This window comes from Hyperolius riggenbachi, chromosome 12 (assembly GCF_040937935.1).
Source record: "Hyperolius riggenbachi isolate aHypRig1 chromosome 12, aHypRig1.pri, whole genome shotgun sequence".
Taxonomy (NCBI): Eukaryota; Metazoa; Chordata; class Amphibia; order Anura; family Hyperoliidae; genus Hyperolius; species Hyperolius riggenbachi.
The window spans coordinates 125,794,077-125,815,046 of record NC_090657.1 but is presented as its reverse complement, the minus strand read 5'-3'; the positions used below and the strand labels follow the sequence as shown (position 1 = coordinate 125,815,046).

General features: G+C 43.9%; 1 protein-coding gene and 1 long non-coding RNA gene across 2 annotated transcripts in view; one reads left to right on the top strand and one right to left on the bottom strand.

Moving 5' to 3' along the window:
- JMJD6 (jumonji domain containing 6, arginine demethylase and lysine hydroxylase) overlaps positions 1-20,970 on the top strand; it is a 293,711-nt gene that overhangs the window by 105,143 nt on the left and 167,598 nt on the right. The gene's annotated exons all lie outside the window — the stretch shown is intronic.
- LOC137540830 (uncharacterized) lies at positions 7,149-19,826 on the bottom strand. The gene is made up of 3 exons (XR_011025057.1): positions 19,749-19,826; positions 9,494-11,155; positions 7,149-7,643 (listed from the first exon to the last, which is right to left on the bottom strand). It is a non-coding gene; the product is annotated as an uncharacterized lncRNA (long non-coding RNA).

Genomic DNA, 20,970 nt, shown 5'->3' with positions numbered 1-20,970 from the left:
CCCACCAGATACGCCAATATGCAGTGTGAAACCAGTCATCAGGTTTCGAGAGACCCTAATACACAGGGCTGCCAGAAACCTACTTTCACTTGGGACAAAGTGTATAGTGTACTTCGCCACATCTCTGTGTGATTTGTGCTTTGCACACTGTCCCATGGGGAAGGAGAGGTTTGTCCTCGGAAGGCAAGTAAAAAAAAAACAAGTAAGCAAAAAGTTAAAGGTTCCAAATGTCAATGTTTGGTTAAAAAGGTTCAATAAAGTTTATCAAAGTTAATGTTAATGAATTTATTGCCTGCCTCTCTCTCTCTCTCTCTCGTTGGTTGATCGGTCTACCTGGAAGGGTAAAGCACTGATGATGCATCCTGACGGAAGCATTGCACGTCTGTCAGTTGACACACAAGTCTGTGCACGCAGCTCTGCAGGACGAGATTTCTCCTCCTCAGTAAGATAAGTTTGCCAAGGCATATGAGCTGAGTGGCGGTTTTGGAGTTCCTATATTTTGGCAAGCACTTTATATCCAAATTGGCAACTGTGGTTTATTTTTTTTTTTTGGTTTTTTTTAATCCACATCTATCATTGTGAATGGAGAAATCTGGTTTGCCAGGGCATACAAGCAAAGTGGGTTTGGACAGTTTGGCCAGAGCTCATATTTTTTTTTTTTTTTTTTATTTATTTATTTTTTTTACATTTTTTGGCAGCGATTTTAACATTCACATTGATTAATGTGAATGACCGAATCTTTGCCGTTTATTTATCCTTTTATGAAAAAAAAAGTGCGTTACTCGTATGCCCAATATAAGGAGTATAGCAGAAGCTCCTAATGCTGTAATGATTGCAGAGACTCTAAAATGCCAGGACAGACCCCACAAATTACCCCATTTTGGAAAGAATACACCCCAAGGTATTCGCTGAGGGGCGTAGTGAGTTCATAGATTTTATTTTTTGTCCCAAGTTAGCAGAAATGTATTTATTTATTTTTCTCACAAAGTTTTATTTTCCGCTAACTTGCGACAAAAAATTAAATTTTCCATGAACTCACTATGCCCCTCATGGAATACCTTTGGGTGTCTTCTTTCCAAAATGGGGTCATTTGTGGGGCGTGTTTACTGTCCTGGCATTTTTTGTGAGCACCCATGTAAAGCCTAAAGGTGCTCATTGGACTTTGGGCCCCTTTGCGCCGCTAGGCTGCAAAAAAGTGTCACCTGTGGCATCGCCGTACTCGTGTGTTTTGTGGTGTCTTTCCACTCATACCCATGCCGGGTGGGAGAAAAAAATATATCTGTAAATGACAACTTTTTGTGTGTAAAAAAAAATTGCAAAAATTTGTCATTTACAGATATATTTCTCACACAAATGATGGGTATGTGTGAAAAGACACCCCAAAACACATTATACAATTTATCCTGAGTACAACGATACCACGTGTGACACTGTTTTTTTTTTTTTTTTTTTGTGTGTTGCTGCCTAGCTGCGCAAAGTCCAATGAGCACCTTTAGGCTTTACAGGGGTGCTCACAATTTAGCGCCCCCCCAAAAAAATGCCAGGGCAGTAAAAGTACCCCACAAGTGACCCAATTTTGGAAAGTAGACACCCCAAGGTATTCACTGAGGGGCATGGTGAGTCCATGGCATATTTTATTTTATTTTTTTGTCACTAGTTAGCAGAAATGGAAATACTTTTTTTTTTTTTTTTTGGTCAGAAACTGTTAGCAAAAAATAACTTGTGACAAAAATAAAATCTTCTATGAACTCACGATGCCCCTCTGCGAATACCTTGGGCTGTCTTATTTCCAAAATGGGGTCATTTGGGGGGTATTTATACTATCCTGGCATTCTAGCACCTCAAGAAACATGACTGCTCAGAAAAGTCAGAGCTGCTTCAAAATGCCCAAAATTTCTTTTTCGTACTATAGTTTGTAAACGCTATAATCACCGCCGTCTCTCCCACCAGGCAGCTATACATTTTTGCCTAGAGCGGCAGGAGGATCCAGGAGCGCTGCTGAGTAGTAAAGCCTCATCTACACGATACGATTCTTTATACGATTCAATTACGATTCTATTTACGATCCGATTAAATCCAACATGTCCGATCAGGATTCGATTCAATTCAATTCTATTTGCCATTGCAAAACAATGACAAATCGAATTGAATCGAATCGAATCCCAATCGGACATGTTGGATTTAATCGGATCGTAAATAGAATCGTAATTGAATCGTATAAAGAATCGTATCGTGTAGATGGGGCTTAAGAGAAGAAATGCCTCTCAGCCCACTCAGGTATCAGTTTACACAGCAACAGCTAACAGCAGCGCCTGACTGGACTCACTGACTGATTCACTGACTGATTAATTCAGTTCCTTCAGCTCAATGATTCAAAGAACCACAGTAATGAGTCAGTGAGAGAAGGCTCAGAGTACAGCATCAGCTCTTGAGGCCTGACTCTTCACTCTGATTCACTGATTCATTCATTTCTTCTCTCTATGCTACTGGTAACTGCGTGGATGTAGAGACTAAGCGTAGCAGGATTGGCAGCCAGGCATGGACTGCCCCCCAGGCCGCCTTTTATTCAGTGATTTAGGGCTGGTCAGGTGTATTCAGGTTTGTTGTTGTACACTGTACAGCAAAGTGAAACACTAGGCTAGCTGATAAAAGTGCAATTAGAGGACAGGCAAGCTGGTAAATATACACAGCATGATGCAGAGCTTGCCTGGAGGGTCTGTGGGAAAACATCTGTCTTGTCTCTCCCCATTGTTATGATGACTGCATGTGCAGATAAGGTGTTAAACATGTTGAAAAGTTTTGACAGTCCCTAGACTACAGGAGGGCTGCTTTCTGACTTTTGTGGGAGACTGGCAGGGACAGCAGTCCTATTACTGGCAACTAGTCTCTGTGTAATGTGGGACTGCAATACAGATTAGCTCTCTGCTCCATCTCCTGCTATTCTCAGTCTCCCTCCACTCCTCCTCTCGCTGGGCTAGTGCACGACAAAATCGCAATAGCAATCGCTAGCAATTTGCAAATGTGACGGTGAACCCATGCCGCAATAAGTAAATTTTCTTGGGGGTGGGGTTCACCACAGGGGTGGTGTTCACCATGGGGTTGGGGGGTATGGGGCTGGGGGGGGCAATCACGGGGGGGGGACGGGGGGTTGGGCGGAGGCCACAGGATTTCGCGCCTGGAGTGACAAAATGGCTAGAGACGCCCCTGGCTATAGCTTTTACCTAAACCAATAAATATACACCTATTATTGGTTTTTTTTTGTTTGTTTTTTCTTTTTATCAGACATGTAGCACAAGAAATTTGGACAAAAACTTGTATAGAAATTTTACTTTATTTGAAAAATTTTACCACAGAAAGTTAAAAATATCATTTTTGACAAAAATGCTCTTTTTTTTTTTTTTTGATGAATGTAATAAAAACTAAAAATCGCAGCAGCAATCACATAGCACCAAAAGAAAGCTGTATTAGTGAGAAAAAAGGAGGTAAGATTTGTGTGGGTGGTAAGTTGTATGACCAAGCAACAAACAGTGTACGCGATCGTGGCAATTTTGCCGCGATTTTAATGAAAGTAAAGAGGAACGATTTAAAAAAACCGCTAATCAGTCACAAAACGCTCAGAAAAGCGCTTCTAGTGTGTACGAGTGTGTGGCTCGTACACACTAGAAGCGCTTTTCTGAGCGTTTTGTGACTGATTAGCGTTTTTTTTAAATCGTTCCTCTTTACTTTCATTAAAATCGCGGCAAAATTGCCACGATCGCGTACACGAAAATCGCAGCAATTTTTACTGGGATTTTAATGAAAGTGAATCGGAGCGATTTTAAAAACGCTAATCAATCGCAAAAGGCTCAGAAAAGCGCTTCAAGTGTGAATGGGCCCTAAGGGAGTTTTTGCCCTTTTTTCAAGCGCAGGCGATTTTCAAAATCGCCCATAAAACGCTTGTGCAAAGAATGTCTATGAGAAGGTTCATATCAGCGCATTATGCCCGCTTTGCAGTAGGCAAAGCGGTGCCTGTACCATTTTTGGGGCGTTTTGCGTTTTTCCCATACCTTCCATTATAACAAAAACACTGTGCAGTGATTGCGTGAGCGTTTTTAAGAATTAAATACAATGGCCTCATTTCACTAAACTTTAACAAACGCTTTATCAAACGTTTGATAATTTACCTCATGGGTAAAATCTAATTTTAAATTCACTAAGGTGTTAAAGATTTATTGAACGTTTTATCGATAAAACATTTCGCAAATCTATAACACCTTAGTGAATTGAAAATTCGATTTTACCCATGAGATGAATTATCAAAAGTTTGATAAAGCTTAGTGAATTGAGGCCATTTTATTTATTCTTTTCCAGGTCAAAGCGTTCACTTCCTGACTTGAGTCAGGGAGTGAATTACAAAACCGCTCTGGAAAAGCAGTTAGAAATGCGCTTTTATCAGAAATGCAGTGCGCAGTGGAGTGCCGGGAGGGGGAAAAAGCGGTGTGAATGAGGCCTGAAAGGTGTGCAGTGCTGAATTATAAAAATGGCCTGGTCACTAGGGGGGTTTAAGCCCATGGTGCGTAAGTGGTTAAAGAAGACAACATATCCTTATGGGAAAAATGGGCTAAACTTGATGCTTCTTCAGCTCAATATTCTAAGGATTCAGATTTATCTTTTGAGGACGCGGGGGTCTTAAAAGACCCCACAAACAAAGAAGCTGAAACTTAGTTGAAAAGGGCATGGAAAGCTTCTTCTTCTGCATTCAAACCAGCTATTTCTTCAATTTGCATTTCTTAAAATTTTAAACAAATGGCAAGTAGGCCTAAAAAACCACTTCGTTGCGGGCACACCACATGCAACTATTCTAGAATCTTTTCCTGTCATTGCTCGATCAGTTGCTTTTTTGGTGGATGCAGCTACTGAATCACTGAAAGCAGCAGCCAGGGTGACTGCTAAAATCAATGCAACAAGGCGGGCTGTCTGGTTAAACACCTGGGAAGGTGATGTAGGTTCCAAGCAAAAATTATGTTCTATGACGTTTGACGGTGATCTGTTATTTGGGATAGGTCTAGATGATATTCTAGAGAGATCTTCTGGTAAAGGTAAGGAATTCCCTGACAAAAGAATGCCAGAAAGCTTGCATAATTTAACAGAGAAGCAGAATGGTCTCGCAGCAAGGAAGTATTCAACCAACTAGTGACACTTTGGGGTTCCCCAATAGTGGATCTCCTCGCCTCTCCTCTGAATGCAAAAGTTCAAACATTCTTCTCTCTTCACCCATCAACGGTGGGTTGATGGGTGAAGAGAGAAGGTTTGAACTTTTGCACAATTGGATGCTCTAGCAGTAACTTGGCTGAAAAGCCTTCTGTATGCATTTCCACCATTCAACCTTGTTGCAAAAAAAGCCCTTTGGAAACTGGAACAGCAATCAGCTTTGGTGATATTTGCTGACCCCCACTGGCCGAAGAGGCAGTGGTTTTTGAAAATACAACCATCTCTTCAGGGTCCTAATTTCCTGCCCCCAGGATGAATCTTTTATCAGAAGCAGGAATTTTGCACCCAAATCCTCGGAAGTTTGCCCTAGCGGCTTGGCTCTTGAATGGGAATCTTTGCAGTTAAGAGGATTCTCAAATAGAGTATATATTTCAGCAAATCCTCCAGGGCGGCAACCTTAGTTCCCTCCCTAATTTTAGGGAGAATTTGTTTGTATGCTTTGTTTACTACTACTCCTTCCCTTTCTGGTCCTTCTAGGGGTGACACTATCAAAACTGAGGAGGCTGGTTTGGGGGAAGATTATATAGGGGGCAATTCATTTAATTGTGATGTTTCCTTTGGGGGCGGATCAGGCTTCTTCTCTAGTATTCAGCCATCCTGGAGGGTTCGTTGAAATACCGCTACTGGTAAGTTCTAAAAGGGTTTCATTTTTGTCGTAAATGTAATTAACTACCGAACGACTGCGTCATGCCAATGGGCGTGGATGCGGCGGCAGCCCCAGGACCGCCTAACGGCAATTGGCGTCAGGTCCTGGAGCTGGCTACTGCAGGAGATTGTGCACAGGTTGCGTGCGCTTCTCCTACTTGAGGGGCGATGCTCCACCCCGCCTTCAGTCTCCGAGCGGCAACTGTTAGACGGCGAAACCGCCATCTTTACACTTAGCAACAGTGCTGTACTGGGGACAGCCGTGTGGCACGGCTGTCCCCCTGGGGGACATGAAAGCGTTCGGCTCTCATAGGCAGAAGCCCCTATGACAGCCGATCGCCAGGGTTGGACAGCTGGGGGGGGGGGGGGGGGAGGGAGGGGTTTGGGAAACTATTAAAAAAAAAAATATAAAAAAAAAATTGTAAAGGGGGGGGATCACTAGTGTGCTGTTGTGCGGCCCTGCAGCTTGGCCTTAAAGCTGCAGTGGCCAATTAAGTAAAAAATAGTCTGGTCTTTAGGGGCGCTTAACACTGCGATCCTCAAGTGGTTAAAGAAGTTTTCCAATTGATGAAACTAAAGCTGAAAAGTGGTCAACAATACCTAAATTCGGGGGGCGGAGTGTAACATGGCTGTGTGAGGAAGCTTTCCTACTGAGCTCCCAGCCACATGCCACTGATTTTAGCACTAAAACTTTAAGAATTCATCTAAAAAGAGGCTCACGTGTTATGGCAGACAGAGGAGGACGAAAGTTAACGACGAAGAGCAACACAGCGAGCCTCAGAACCAGGCTAGAGGACTTATTTAACTCCCCCCCCCCCCCCCCCGACAACGAGGAGCACATCATCCAAAATGGCTACCGCTCCGGCCTCTGGTGAAGCTACAGCTTGTCCCCCGAGTACTTCGGGAACATCTCCTGCACTAGACAAACTATGGGCCTTTTTGAGAGGGATGCCTACTAAGCTTGTTATGCAACTCCGAACGAAGACCGAGATTGCTACTGTGAGGTCCGACATTGCGGTGGCTGCACAGCCCGTGTCAGGAAGCTGAGGTAGAGACTCTACACACGGAGGTGGCATGCCTGAAGGAAAGAAGTGATCAGCAGCAGGTTCTGGACACCTACAGTGCTGCCCATAATTATTCCTACCCTTGGGAAAATTTGAGTTAGCGTTCTATTCAACCAGCAAGTAATTATTATTAATTTTTTTTTTACGGGAAATTACGACATAGGTGTCTCCCAAAAGAGAAAGAAAGAAAAGTTTTTTTTTTTTTATTCGCCAAGCACGACCCAAGTCGTGCCCGGAATTGGGGTTGGCATAGAAGATGTAAACACAGCTCAGGAGGGAGACAATTTGCTTTGACAGAGTGAAAACTACAGATTGAGACAGAACAGACATAATAAATAAAGACAATCATTCTTGTCAGTACAGAACTGAGCAGCTTAACACTGTGACGCTGGAGGCTGGGGACGGACCACCATTCTATCAGAGCAGTCGATCTGACTGCAGGCCTAGGGTGGGAGCCACTTAATAGAGTTCAGAAGGTTGACAGCCGAGGGGAAGAAGGTGTTCTTGTGCCTAGCTGTCTTGGTGGATATGACCCGAAGTCTCTTCCCCAATGGGAGCCGTCTAAAGTAGCGGTGGCCTGGATGTGACGGATCAGTTGCAATTCTTTGTGCTCTGGATAGCAGTCTGGAGTAGAAGAGGCGGTCAAGCGGGGGGAGAGGTTTCCCTATGATTCTCTCTGCTGACCTATGTCGTGGAAAAATAAATCAACAATGAATCAGTTGTTCAAAGATAAAAAGTATACATGCTTTTATTGCTTAAGCAAGGGTATTACAATGAAGTGACGTAAAATAACAGTCACTTAGCATATGGTGTAAGTACCAAATTGCATCTGACAACAGTGGCAATTTATATCTTTTGAACAAAGCTTCAAACCAATCACATTTTGTTGCTAAGCATATAGTGTCCAATCAGCAATCAGAGCACCTAGTCCAGGTAGCAAGTTGTTTGTCATCTGCTATCAGAGGGTCCAGCTCAGGGTGTGTAAAGTCTTGAACCCCTGATAGCAATCATGTGCTCGTTGCGTGAGAAGCTGAGAGGCCACTTTTCTTCAAAACACTATACTAAGCAAAACGTGTTTTTCTATCCTATGTTAAAACTAAGAATTCACAAAATGGAGGTAGGCAACACAAAATGGAGGAGATGAATAATGTGAATTTCTTTCACATTACCTCACCCTTTTGATAATATTATCACTTATTATTAATATTGTGGTGCCTTATCTCCTTACTTTATTATTTACTGGTCTGTACACTGATAATGTAACGCAAGACCAGGATACGCGATTGAAATGCCCCCAGCATGCATTATTATTGTGCAAATACTGGGTATATTGACAATACAATCACATCTCCACAAAATGTCTCACTGATTTTATCAGTACCCACAGATTTATAATCCAAGACATTCACACATCTTTATTTGCATGCAAGACGCACGCACGCACGCACGCACGCGCACACACACACACACACACACACACACACACACACACACACACACACACACATATATATATAATATATTCTTCTATTTAACTAAATAATTCTGATGACCAAAGCAATCCAGAGGTGTACCACAGCACAAGAACGGCTCCGGAGTAATCCAGGTGAAATCACAGCATGGCATTAACTCTTCTAAGAGCGGTGCTCAAACTGCAGCGGTACATCTGTGGGACCCTTTAGAAGAGTTGATGTCCTCCACCCAGCTCCCTAATCATGGAGGGGCCACCCGAGGAGGTGGGCTGTAGGGCTGCACTGTTTTTCGGTTTAAAACCGAAACCGCGGTTTGTGACAAGACGATCTAGTGATCGTCAGTATCCTCGGTTTTTTCCCCGCTGTCTGTATGCTTTTATCTGGCCCCGCTGTGCGCGGATTGGCCAGAGCAGTGAATATGCAGTAGTGTTAATGAGCGGGGGGCGGATCCACTCGAGCGAGCAGTGGATCCGCCCCCCGCTCATTAACCCTAATGCATATTCACTGCTTCTGGCCAATCCGAGCACAGCGGGGCCAGATACAAGCGCAGTGTTCTCCCCAGAGCCATTTACCTGGGCAGGCCGCCTGGGTGAGATCCATGAGCTCCGGGGTAAGCCAGTGTACAGATGACCACAGACTCACCCATGGCATCAGCAGACAGAGGCACAGAGTGATTAGTGAGAGACACTCTGGCCTTTGACAGCTGCTAGTTTCATTGTTAAATCAGCAGAAAAGTAGTTAGACCTTTAAAGGACACTTTAACTGTTAAAGGAAAATTGCCAGTTACTTACCTGGGGCTTCTTCCAGCCCCTTAAATTGTTCTTGTCACTTGTAGTCATTCCGCACTGCTTTTTTCCTCTCTGAACACTGCATGTGCAGCCACATGTCACTCGCCTCCCCTATCACATTCTCGTGACCAGTAGCGTTTTGCACTTGCGCGGTAACTAATAATTGCTACTGTGCATGAGCAAAGCACTCCTGGCCACTGGAGCATGATCGGGAAAATCGGGAAAAAATCGAAATCGCAATTTTTGAGAGAAAAATCGCAATTTCAATTTTTACCTAAAATCGTGCAGCCCTAGTGGGCAGTCGAGCTGAACTAAACAGACGGTCAGCTCTTCGCTGTAGGTCATCAGATCTAGGTGGATGACTCCACCTTTTTACTGCAATGAGAAACACAACACATTAATTTCCAAGCAATCAAGAGCATGAGGATTATTCCTATCACAACTATGGGCTTCAACAAATCAGAGAGCAAATTATTAAACCAATAGATCCCATCCAAGAGAAAGGATTCCATCCTTCCTTGGATATATCTCTGGCTTTTTGCTGCAATTCCTTTACTTTATTCAGATGCGCCTCGACCGGGTCATGTGAGTCCTCGATCCAGGTGCAACATTCCTTACCTATGATGGCACAGGTTCCCCCTTCCACTGCTAGCAAGTAATTTAAAGCCCAACGATTCTGCAGCGCCACTCTTCTAACTTGAGCTAATTCCTTATGGCATAGATGGAGTTAGTGGTTTCATTAATTATTCCATCCATAATACTGGCATATTTATTAAATCTATTTTCTAGTTCTATTCCCCATCCTGTCCATACAGGAAACCACATCCATGCTTTATCTGCATTAGAAAACAGTTCCATCTTATTTCTGTTTCTATTGGGGATTTTATCATCATCTAATGTAATATTCAAACGTGGTCTGATAGCGGGCACAACCCTTCCTATAGTACAATTTCCCCAAGCTCCCATAGGAAGCCATGAATATGCCCTATTCTCACATATATAATATAGGCCTTGCTTTAATATCCTGGGAATAGTCATACCATGATACCCCAGCCAGCGCTGAAACCATGCCATATTACCGTGCACCTTGGTTGGGCAGACTTGTTCACATCATCATCATCTCCATCAAAAAGACATGCACATCTGGGGGCACATAAAGCATTCATTGATCCACACCAACAATATCTATTGCAATCATCATTTACCCTGTCACAGTGTTTTCCCTTGTACTGCATGTAAAACTTTAAAGTAGCATTTTCACAATAAGTCTCACCTACATATACTTTTGGCAAATATAATGTCATGTTCCCCACCTTAGATGTATGATTTATAAACATAGGCCCTACACACATAGTGGGTGGTGTCAGTAGCCCTGCTATTTCTAAATATGTCCCTTGGTCTGTGAGAGCATTATGGAATGTATGATTTGTATCTACTGCCACAGTGTAACTATAATCTGTAAGGTTTAGGTCATTCATCGATATGGGGACACCAATTAAAGGGATGCCTTTGTGGTTCACTGGAACATGGGAGCAGATCCAACAGTCAGTGGCATTCAGTTGTTTGGCTGATTGTTGATGCAGCAGCCAGACAGAGTTCGTCTGCCATCTTCCTACCACCTGGATTGGGCAAAAAACAAACAGGACAACGAGTAGAGAAACATTTTCTGTTATCCGGATGAGTCCTCTTCGTCCAGAGCCACCCCACCTCTTTTATTGGTTCAAGTCTGTGACCGGAATGTCCTCTGACGTTAACTTCTTGCAGTGGGAGGCATGTATCCAGTTAGGCTTCCCTTCCACTTTAACAGAGGTAGGTATAGTCAGCAGAACTTGATATGGACCATCAAATCTGGCCTGCAGGTGTTTTCTCACATGTCTTTTAATCAGCACCCAGTCTCCAGGCTGCAGATGATGTGTTCCGGCTGTGGCCTCTGGATCTGGCAAAGAACAAAAAACGTGTCCATGCAATTTAGATAGTTGTTTATGAAGCTGAATAACATAGTCAGTTAAAGATGCATATTGTCCATGTAGTTCTTGAGGAAAAAACAGTCCTGTTAAAGGTGATCTACCAAACAATATCTCAAAAGGTGAAAGACCATGTGCTCCCCTTGGGGTATGCCTCATAGCGAACAATGCCAGGGGTAAAGCTTGTACCCAAGTAAGGTTTGTTTGCTCACAGATTTTAGCTACCCTGTTCTTGAGAATCCCATTTGCGCTCTCAACCTTTCCTGATGACTGTGGGTGGTAAGGAGTATGCAAGTGTTGCTCAATCTGTAATCCCTTTAGCATTTCTGCAAATACCTGTCCGGTAAAATGACTTCCCCTATCAGACTCTATAGTTTCAGGTAACCCATATCTGCACACAATTTCAGATAAAAGTTTCTTAGCAGTTACTGCAGCTGTTGCCTTAGTAACAGGCCAACCTTCAATCCAGGAAGAAAACATGTCTATACATACTAAAACATATTCATATGTGCTATATTTGGGCAACTGTATGTAATCTATTTGTAATCTCTGAAAAGGATAATCAGGTTTTACAAGATTTTTGGCGGGTACCTTAGTTAATTTACCTGGATTGAATTTGGCACAGATCATACACTTTTTGCAGTATTCTGTTGCATACTGCTGGAAACCTGGTGCAAACCAGAATTTATTAATCATAGAAATCATCCCCCCTTTGGAAACATGAGATGGAAGATGCGCCACATTTGCTAAAAGTGGGTATAAAGTTGGAGGGGTACACAATCTACCATCCTCATGTTTCCAAACATTATTTTCCACTTTACATCCTTTATTTTGCCACTTCCTATGGGCCTCAAAACCTGCCTGTTTTTGCAGGGTTTTGAGGGTATCCATGGAAATGTTTTCTTCACCCTTTTGTGACTCTTTACAAACCAGGAATGCAGCTCTCTTTGGAGCTTCATCTGCTCTGTTGTTGCCCATAGTAACTAGGTCATGTGCTCTTTGATGTGCTTGGCATTTGATTACAGCTATGGCTTTTGGAAGCTGTATTTTTTCAAGCAGATCTCTAATCAGGTCTGCATGCTTAACTGTTTTCCCACTTGAAGTGAAAAAGTTCCTGTGCTTCCATAGCATGCCAAATTCATGGCAACATCCATGGACAAATTTTGAATCTGTATAAATATTAACTACTTTCCCTTTTGCCAACTCGCATGCCTTGATTAGGGCAAGCAACTCTGCACTTTGGGCAGAATATATGCCTTCACCGCCTCACAAGCAAAGGCCAGCATCCACTACAAACGCCAGGAGCTTCTACAGATCGGATCAAGCAGCACAGGAGATTACTTTAACACGGAATCAATACCGCAGGAGATTCTTAGATCACCGGGTCTTTCGTTAACCAGTGCTATCCTCGGAAATAGACGGGGCAGAAAGCGAAGCAAGAGGAAACAAAAGAGAGGTAAGCGATCAGGACTGCTAACTAGACTGAGAGCTACTCCACATAAAACCCCTCTTCCTAGCGCACTGCTTGCAAATGTGAGATCCCTCGCAAATAAAATGGATGAGCTCCGACTGGATATCTCCACGTATAAAACTATGAGAGACTGTTGCCTTTTGATTTTTTCAGAGACATGGCTGGACCCCTCCATACCAGACGCTGCAGTTAAGCTTGCAGGTCACACGCTTCACCGTGCTGATCGAACGCATGATTCTGGCAAGAAAACAGGTGGAGGACTATGTGTTTATATCAATAATGCTTGGTGCACTAACGTAACCATAATCAACAAGTCTTGTTCACCTGATGTGGAATATTTAATGCTGAGATGTCGACCGTTTTACCTACCCAGGGAACATACAGTTATAATTATGGCAGTATACATTCCACCTCATGCCAATACTAAGTCAGCAAATAAACAACTGTTTGATATCATTAGTAAGCAACAGAATTTACACCCTGATGCAATTTTCATCATTGCTGGAGATTTTAACCAAGCAAATCTTAAGAAGGTATTTCCCAGATTTTATCAGCATGTGGACTGTAAAACCAGAGGAGAAAACACCTTGGATCATGTCTATACAAACATAAAAAGTGCCTATAAGATCACCCAACGCCCCCCACTGGGACAGTCTGACCATCTATCTTTGTTTCTTATTCCCGCATACAAAGCCATTATCAACACTGCTAAACCAATTAGCAAGTCTGTTAAAGTCTGGCCTGAGACTGCCGTCTCTCAGCTCCAAGATTGCTTTGAAAATACGGATTGGGATATTTTCTTTCCTGAAACAGACCTGGAGATGAGTACTTCCTCTGTATTGTCATATGTTAATTTCTGTGTGGACACCATCACTGTCAACAAAAGAATTACGGTTTACCCAAATCATAAACCATGGATAACAAAAGAACTCAAGGGACTTCTAAAGAATAGAAACAAAGCTTTTAAAATACAGGACAAAGACGCATATTCTTCAGCCAGAGCAAGTCTGAAAAAAGGCATACAAAATGCAAAACTTAAATACAAACAAAGGATTGAGGAAAACTTTGAAAATGACTCAAACCCAAGGAGGATGTGGCAAAGCATTCAACTATTCACAGATTACAAAAAGAATAGCACTCAATATACACTGGACAATAACATCCCCAGCCTAGCAGAGGAACTTAACAACTTCTTTGCTAGATTTGAAAAAGACAACAATCGGCCTCCAGTCAACTTTGGGCCCACTACAGACTCACAGCCATTAATCCTTCACATGCATGAAGTGCAGCAAGCACTCACAAATATCAACACCAGGAAAGCTGTAGGTCCTGATGGTGTGCAAGGACATGTGCTCCAGGCCTGTGCTGGTCAACTAGCGAAAGTTTTTACACAAATATTCAACCTCTCTCTGTCCTTGGGTGTAGTTCCATCATGCCTTAAATCTACAACCATTGTGCCAGTCCCAAAAAATCCTAGGATAACCTGTCTTAATGATTATCGACCAGTTGCTCTAACCCCTGTCATCGCCAAGTGCTTTGAACGACTGGTAGCCACACACATCAAGGCCTCCATCCCAGCAAATCTAGATCAACACCAGTTTGCTTACCGAACAAATAGATCGACTGAGGATGCCATCTGTGTAGCTCTCCATGCTGCCCTCTCACACCTGGAAAAGCCCAACTCTTATGTTAGGATGTGCTTTGTTGACTACAGCTCAGCATTTAACACCATTGTACCTAGCCAGCTGACCAACAAACTCCATGCACTAGGTCTTGCTCCCTCCATATGTACTTGGTTATTGGACTTCCTTACTAATCGCCCTCAAACTGTCAGACTAGGAAAACAGACATCCTCCACCCTTACCCTGAGCACTGGCGTGCCACAGGGCTGTGTATTAAGCCCTCTCCTCTATGCACTTTTCATCCATGACTGCCAGCCTATCCATACCTCAAACGTAATTGTTAAGTTTGCAGATGATACGACTGTCATTGGGCTTATATCAGACAATGAGGAAGCTGCATACAGAGAAGAAGTAAGGAACCTGACTGCATGGTGCGACATTAACAACCTGTTATTAAATACAAAGAAGACCAAAGAAATTATTCTGGACTTTAGGACCACCAAAAAGACTACTCCCCTACCGCTAATGATCAATGCAGAGGCTGTGGAGAGAGTTTCCAGCTTCAAATTTTTGGAAAACCACCATCGCAGAGAACCTGTCCTGGGCTGACATTGCTTTAGCTCTAACTGGCAAAGCACAACAACGCCTCTACTTTCTGAGAAAACTAAGGAGCGCTAACCTCCCACAGAAGCTGCTGGTTAATTTCTACAGATGCACTATAGAAAGCGTTCTGACCAATTGCATGACGACCTGGTACAACAGCTGCACGAAGGCTACTAGAGAAGCCCTGCAGCGAGTTGTTAAAACAGCAGAAGCCATTATTGGCACTGAACTACCATCACTGGAACTTTTGTATAATACTCGCAGCTTGAGAAGGGCCAAAAACATTATCAAGGACAACACTCACCCTGGAAATGCCCTGTTTTAGCTCCTTCCATCAGGTAAACGTTTTAGATCAATCCGAACCAGGGGCGTAACTAGGCCCCACCGGGCCCCCCTGCAGATTTTCAGAGCGGGCCCCCTCCCCCCTGGGGCCCGCTCGTGGCCGGTTTTTGGGTGCTGGAGGGGTGGCAGCATGAGGGGAAAACCTTGCCAACAGTCGGCGGGGAGAGGGGAAGTCCCCCCCCCCTCTCACTCACCTCGGGGCTCTCCCCTCTGCGCTCCCCTCCAGCTAGTTAGTGTGTGGGCAAAGGCCAGTGGGCAGCGAGCGGCGGGCAGATACATACCTTCTTCCTTGCGTTCCATCGCCGCCTTCTCGCTCTAGCGGCTGACGTCACTTCCGGAAGCGGAAGTGACGTCAGCCGCTAGAGCGAGAAGTCTCCGATGGAACGCACGGAAGAAGGTATGTATCTGCCCGCCGCTCGCTGCCCACTGGCCTTTGCCCACACACTAACTAGCTGGAGGGGAGCGCAGAGGGGAGAGCCCAGAGGTGAGTGAGAGGGGGGAACTTCCCCTCTGCCCGCCGACTGTGGGCAAGGCTTTCCCCTCATGCTGCCACCCCTCCAGCCCCCAAAAAACGGCCCCGAGCGGGCCCCAGGGGGGGGGGGGGGGCGGGCCCCCCCCGCCCCCGCGGGCGCAGGCGCTGCAGGGCCTATTGCTACGCCCCTGATCCGAACACACACAAACAGACGGAAAGACAGCTTTTCCCATCCGCCATAAACTTGATAAACTCTGAATCCTCTCTGAAATAAATAACTGTGTACAAATTGTTTAAACATCTGTAATACCTGGCATACTTGTATAATTTCTTCTCTTCCTTGTTACTATCACTATGTTCCCTATATGCACCGTGGGGTTGTCATGAAAAAGTAATTTAGTTGTGTTACACAATGACAATAAAGTGAATTGAGGATCAAGGGATTCAGAATAAACCACAGACGTATCATCTGCTATGGCTAGTCCAGCAGCAAATCCTCCTTCTAGTTTTTGCCGTCTTGACCCATCTACATAGAGGGTCATTTCAGCATGTGGTATAGGTTCATCCATAACAGGATTGGGAGGAGCATAAAATTGCTCTATTATTTGCTCACAATCATGCTCTGGGTCCTGATAATCATCGCATATCTGGAGTGGCAAAAGAGTTGCTGGATTCAGTACATTGCACCTTACTATCACAATGTTTGATGGCACTAAAAGAGAAATTTCATACTTGGTCAGTCTGGCAGCAGAAAGGTGTTTGGTGGTTAAGCTGTGCAAAACTGCTTGTACAGCATGTGGAACCATTAGAAACAGCTGGTTGCCTAGAACAATATCAGCTGTTTTTTCCACTAACACCGCAGCAGCAGCCACCGACTTTACACAGGTAGCTGCAGCTGAGATGACAGAATCTAGTTTTGTGCTAAAATAGCCTACTGGCCTCTGTTTACCTCCATGTTTCTGAGTTAGGACTCCTGAAGCCTGTCCATCCTGTTCATGGCAGAACAGGTAGAATGGCTTTGCATAGTTGGGGAGAGCTAGTGCAGGTGCAGTAAGTATAGCTGCTTTCAGACTGTCCACTGCCTGTTTGTCTTCACTCGTGAGCTCCAATCGTCCACTCTTAGCAGTCAGAGCATATAAGGGAGCGGCCAGTAAAGACATATTAGGAATCCAAGTTCTACAATATCCAACCAGTCCCAAAAAGGCTCTGATCTGCTTAGCACTTTGAGGATATGGAGCTCTTTGTATGACAGAAATTCTGTCAGTAGTTATGTGTTTTGTACCCTGAGAAATGCAGTGACCTACAAAGGTGACCCTTTTCTGGCAGAACTGTAATTTGCTAGGAGATACTTTACATCCCTCAGCATACAAATGACACAACAGAGAGGCTGTTGCTTCAACACATGACTCTCTCTGGAGGGGGCTGCCAGTAAAAGGTCATCAACAAATTGTACAACACTGACCCCTACTGGTGGGTACCACCTATCCAGAACTTGTTTCATCACCTGACCAAATTCAGATGGAGAGGAAACCATCCCCTGAGGCAGCCTTGTCCACGTATACTGTTTTCCCTCAAAACTGAATGCAAACAGATACTGGGAATCGGGGTGGACCTTTATGCAGAAGAATGCATCCACCAAATCCAGAACTGAAAAATATGAGGCATCCGGAGGGATTTCCCCAAGGATGGTATGAGGATTTGGCACCATTGGAGCATCCTCCTGGATAATTTTGTTAACTGCCCGTAGGTCATGTATTAAGTGGAACTTTTCAGGTTGGCCTGGTTTAGGAATGGGGTAAAGGGGCGAGTTTACTGGCGACTTTGTGGGGACCAAGATCCCTTGGTCCACAAAGGATTTAATTTGATCTCTTACTCCATTCATTTGTTTTATACTAAGGGGATATTGAGGGACCCTTGGTAATTTGACTCCTGTCCTGAGCTTGATGACCACTGGGTCTGCCTGTTTTATCAGGCCCACTGGTCCACCTTTTGTAGCCCAGACTTCTTGTGGAACGTCCCTCAACTCATGAGGGATGTCTGTTTCAAGTTGACTTCGGACCGCCATCAGTGGGATCAGACTCTCCAAAATATTATGTTCTTCTGATCCAACTGATGTAGATACTACAGGCCCATGCTCTGTGTATTTAATGTTAGCTTTTAATTTCATCAATGCATCCCTTCCCAGTAAATTGCAGGGAACGGAATCACTGAGGACAAAGGAGAGGGAAGTATATATTGGCCTATGGTGACAGGAGTTTCCACTGTTTCTTCCAGTGGGATAGTCCTTCCACCAAGTCCCACAGCATCAACCGACCCAATAATTTCACCCTTACCCAGGATTGTGGAGGGAAGATGTTCCCTATTCCATGTTTAATTTGGGTAACATACTGTAAGGCCCTTTCAGGGAGGTTCTCTGCCTCCGTGGGCTTTAGTGGGAGGGTAAGTTTAGTACAGATAGCAGCTGTGTCTATTTCTCCAGCTACTACCCTCATAAGTTGCAGTATGTCTCTCCAGGTGGGGTTGTAACTAACTGTAATGTTATATAGTTCTTTTGAAAAGCCACGTGGGTTGGTTCGTGGTTTTGAGATTGATGAAAGGAAGCCCTTCACCTCTCCAGGTGTCCATGGAACATGTTGAGTAATTCTTCTATCGGGCCGACCAGCTTGGCCTGCTATAACTTGTTCTCTGACAGGGTAGGCAGGGGCTTGTGAGAGCAGATGAGTACCATACATCTCATCCACTTCCCTTTGGTCTATTTTGGGGGAGATTAGAAGCTCCCCTTCTTTACTCCACACAACATCTTTCCTCCCCCTGGAGTGGATACTTCCCTCCAAGGATCAGAAGTGGTGTGGTGCGTTGTGTATATATTGGGGCACTGGCTATATCTGCAGGTGCTATATAAGAGGGCGGTGGCAGATCAGGGATAAGTAGTTGTTGTTGTTTTGGAATGGCCCCAGGATGGATAGGGCTACGCCGAGCACTTGGATCACTAATCCCTGTGCTGGGTTCCAAAAAATCAATTAGACACTGCATTGTTTTCTAAATCAAAAGCAGATTCTTCACCCTCCTCATCTAGTATGTCTCTCCCTTTCTGTGCCTGTCCTGCCCTGTCTATCTCAGTTACTGGGAAAATACCTTTGCTCCCTTTCTGTTTGTTATGAGATTCCATAACCCACCTACTCCATGCTGCCTTTTCATTTGGCTCTGTCATTTCTGTTTTACAGTTTTTATACAAGCAAGCCCATCGGGTTTGCTCATATGTTCCCCCTCTTGAGATACCCATCTCCATTTCCCTAGTTAGCTTTTGCCATTTGGGCAAATATTTACTAACCCACTTGCCATATAGCTTGTTCATCTCCTCCTGTGGAGTGGGAGGAGGAAACCTTGGACGTCCATTTCCATGGGCTGATGATTTGTCAGACCCTAAATTGCCATGGTTATTCCCCATAATTTTAAGCAAAAGGAGAGGACTTCTACTTACTTCCTTACCTAGTAAGCAAGAAAAGGGACCTAACCCACAGCTTTATCTGCTGCGATTGTTTCCCCCAGTTCCCAGAACAGTGATGGAAGGGACTCTTACCCTTTCTCTCAATACACAGCCTCGTAGCTTATGGCAGTGGCTGTCAAGGAAAATCCCACACTGGGTATCCTTGCTTTCGATCTTTCCAAATTTTCCAAAAGAGCCAAATGATAAACAGCACGGATAATATTACAAATACTACTTTCCCTGTTACTACTTCAAGATCTAGCAAAGAGGTACTAACAGTTCCTGTAATATTCATAGACACAGGCTTTTGCAATAGTATCAGGACATTCTTATCAACAGCTGGTGTTACAGATAAGTGTTATCCTTCCACCCTTACACAAGCCAATATTAGTGACGTTTAGAGAAAGAATGGTTTTGAAAGACAAAAACACATAACAGGAGAGCGGATTAGTGTATATTACTTACACAACTGATTCAGGGTTCTTAGAAGTTGTACTTCTATCCTTTAGACAGAAAAGGGACGGGTTTTTAGAACAAGAGACAGCCTTAGCAAGAGATAGCTCTTTACCTTTATTGTGGACACTTTTGGGTGTCTCTCGTCCTAATCTCTTCTCCCACAGCTTCCGTCAGAGAATATGTTCAACTCCCGGGTTTCGAACGGCACCAATAATGTTGTGGAAAAATAAATCAACAATGAATCAGTTGTTCAAAGATAAAAAGTATACATGCTTTTATTGCTTAAGCAAGGGTATTACAATGAAGTGATGTAAAATAACAGTCACTTAGCATATGGTGTACCAAATTGCATCTGACAACAGTGGCAATTTATATCTTTTGAACAAAGCTTCAAACCAATCACATTTTGTTGCTAAGCATATAGTGTCCAATCAGCAATCAGAGCATGTAGTCCAGGTAGCAAGTTGTTTGTCATCTGCTATCAGAGGGTCCAGCTCAGGGTGTGTAAAGTCTTGAACCCCTGATAGCAATCATGTGCTCGTTGCGTGAGAAGCTGAGAGGTCACTTTTCTTCAAAACACTATACTAAGCAAAACATGTTTTTCTATCCTATGTTAAAACTAAGAATTCACAAAATGGAGGTAGGCAACACAAAATGGAGGAGATTAATAATGTGAATTTCTTTCACACCTGATGACTCTCTGTATCTTGTATCTGTCGCTGTTCGAGGAACCAGCGTACCATACAGTGTTCTCCCCAGGCTCTTTTAGCCGTGTGCTCCACCCGGCTAAATTTGGTGACCACCCGGCTGTCATTGGCTCACCTCCTTCTATGCTGTAAGCACAGTTGCCCTGCATTTTCAACTCGCCCCACCCGGCTACTTTTTCATGCCACCCGGCTACTTTTTCATGCCACCCGGCTGGAAAAAAATTCTGGGGAGAACACTGCCATACCAGTATGGATGAGCAGATGACAGATTCTATTGTGGCGGTATAGAAGTTTGACATAAGCTCCCGGGCCATCCCGAACTTTCTCAGTTGACATAGGAAGAATAAGACGATGTACATGAGGCATTATTGTGGAAAAAAAAAACATTTCTCAGCTTTTATTTCCATTTGAGCAAAAAGTGTCCAGTCCAAAATTATTCATACCCTTCTCAATAATCAATAGAAAAGCCTTTATTGGCTATTACAGAAAGGAAATGCTTCCTATAATTGCAGACCAGCTTTTTGCATGTCTCTACAGGTATTTTTGCCCCTTCATCTTTAGCAATGAGCTCCAAATCTTTCAGGTTGGAGGGTCTTCTTGCCATCGCCCTGATCTTTCGCTTCCTCC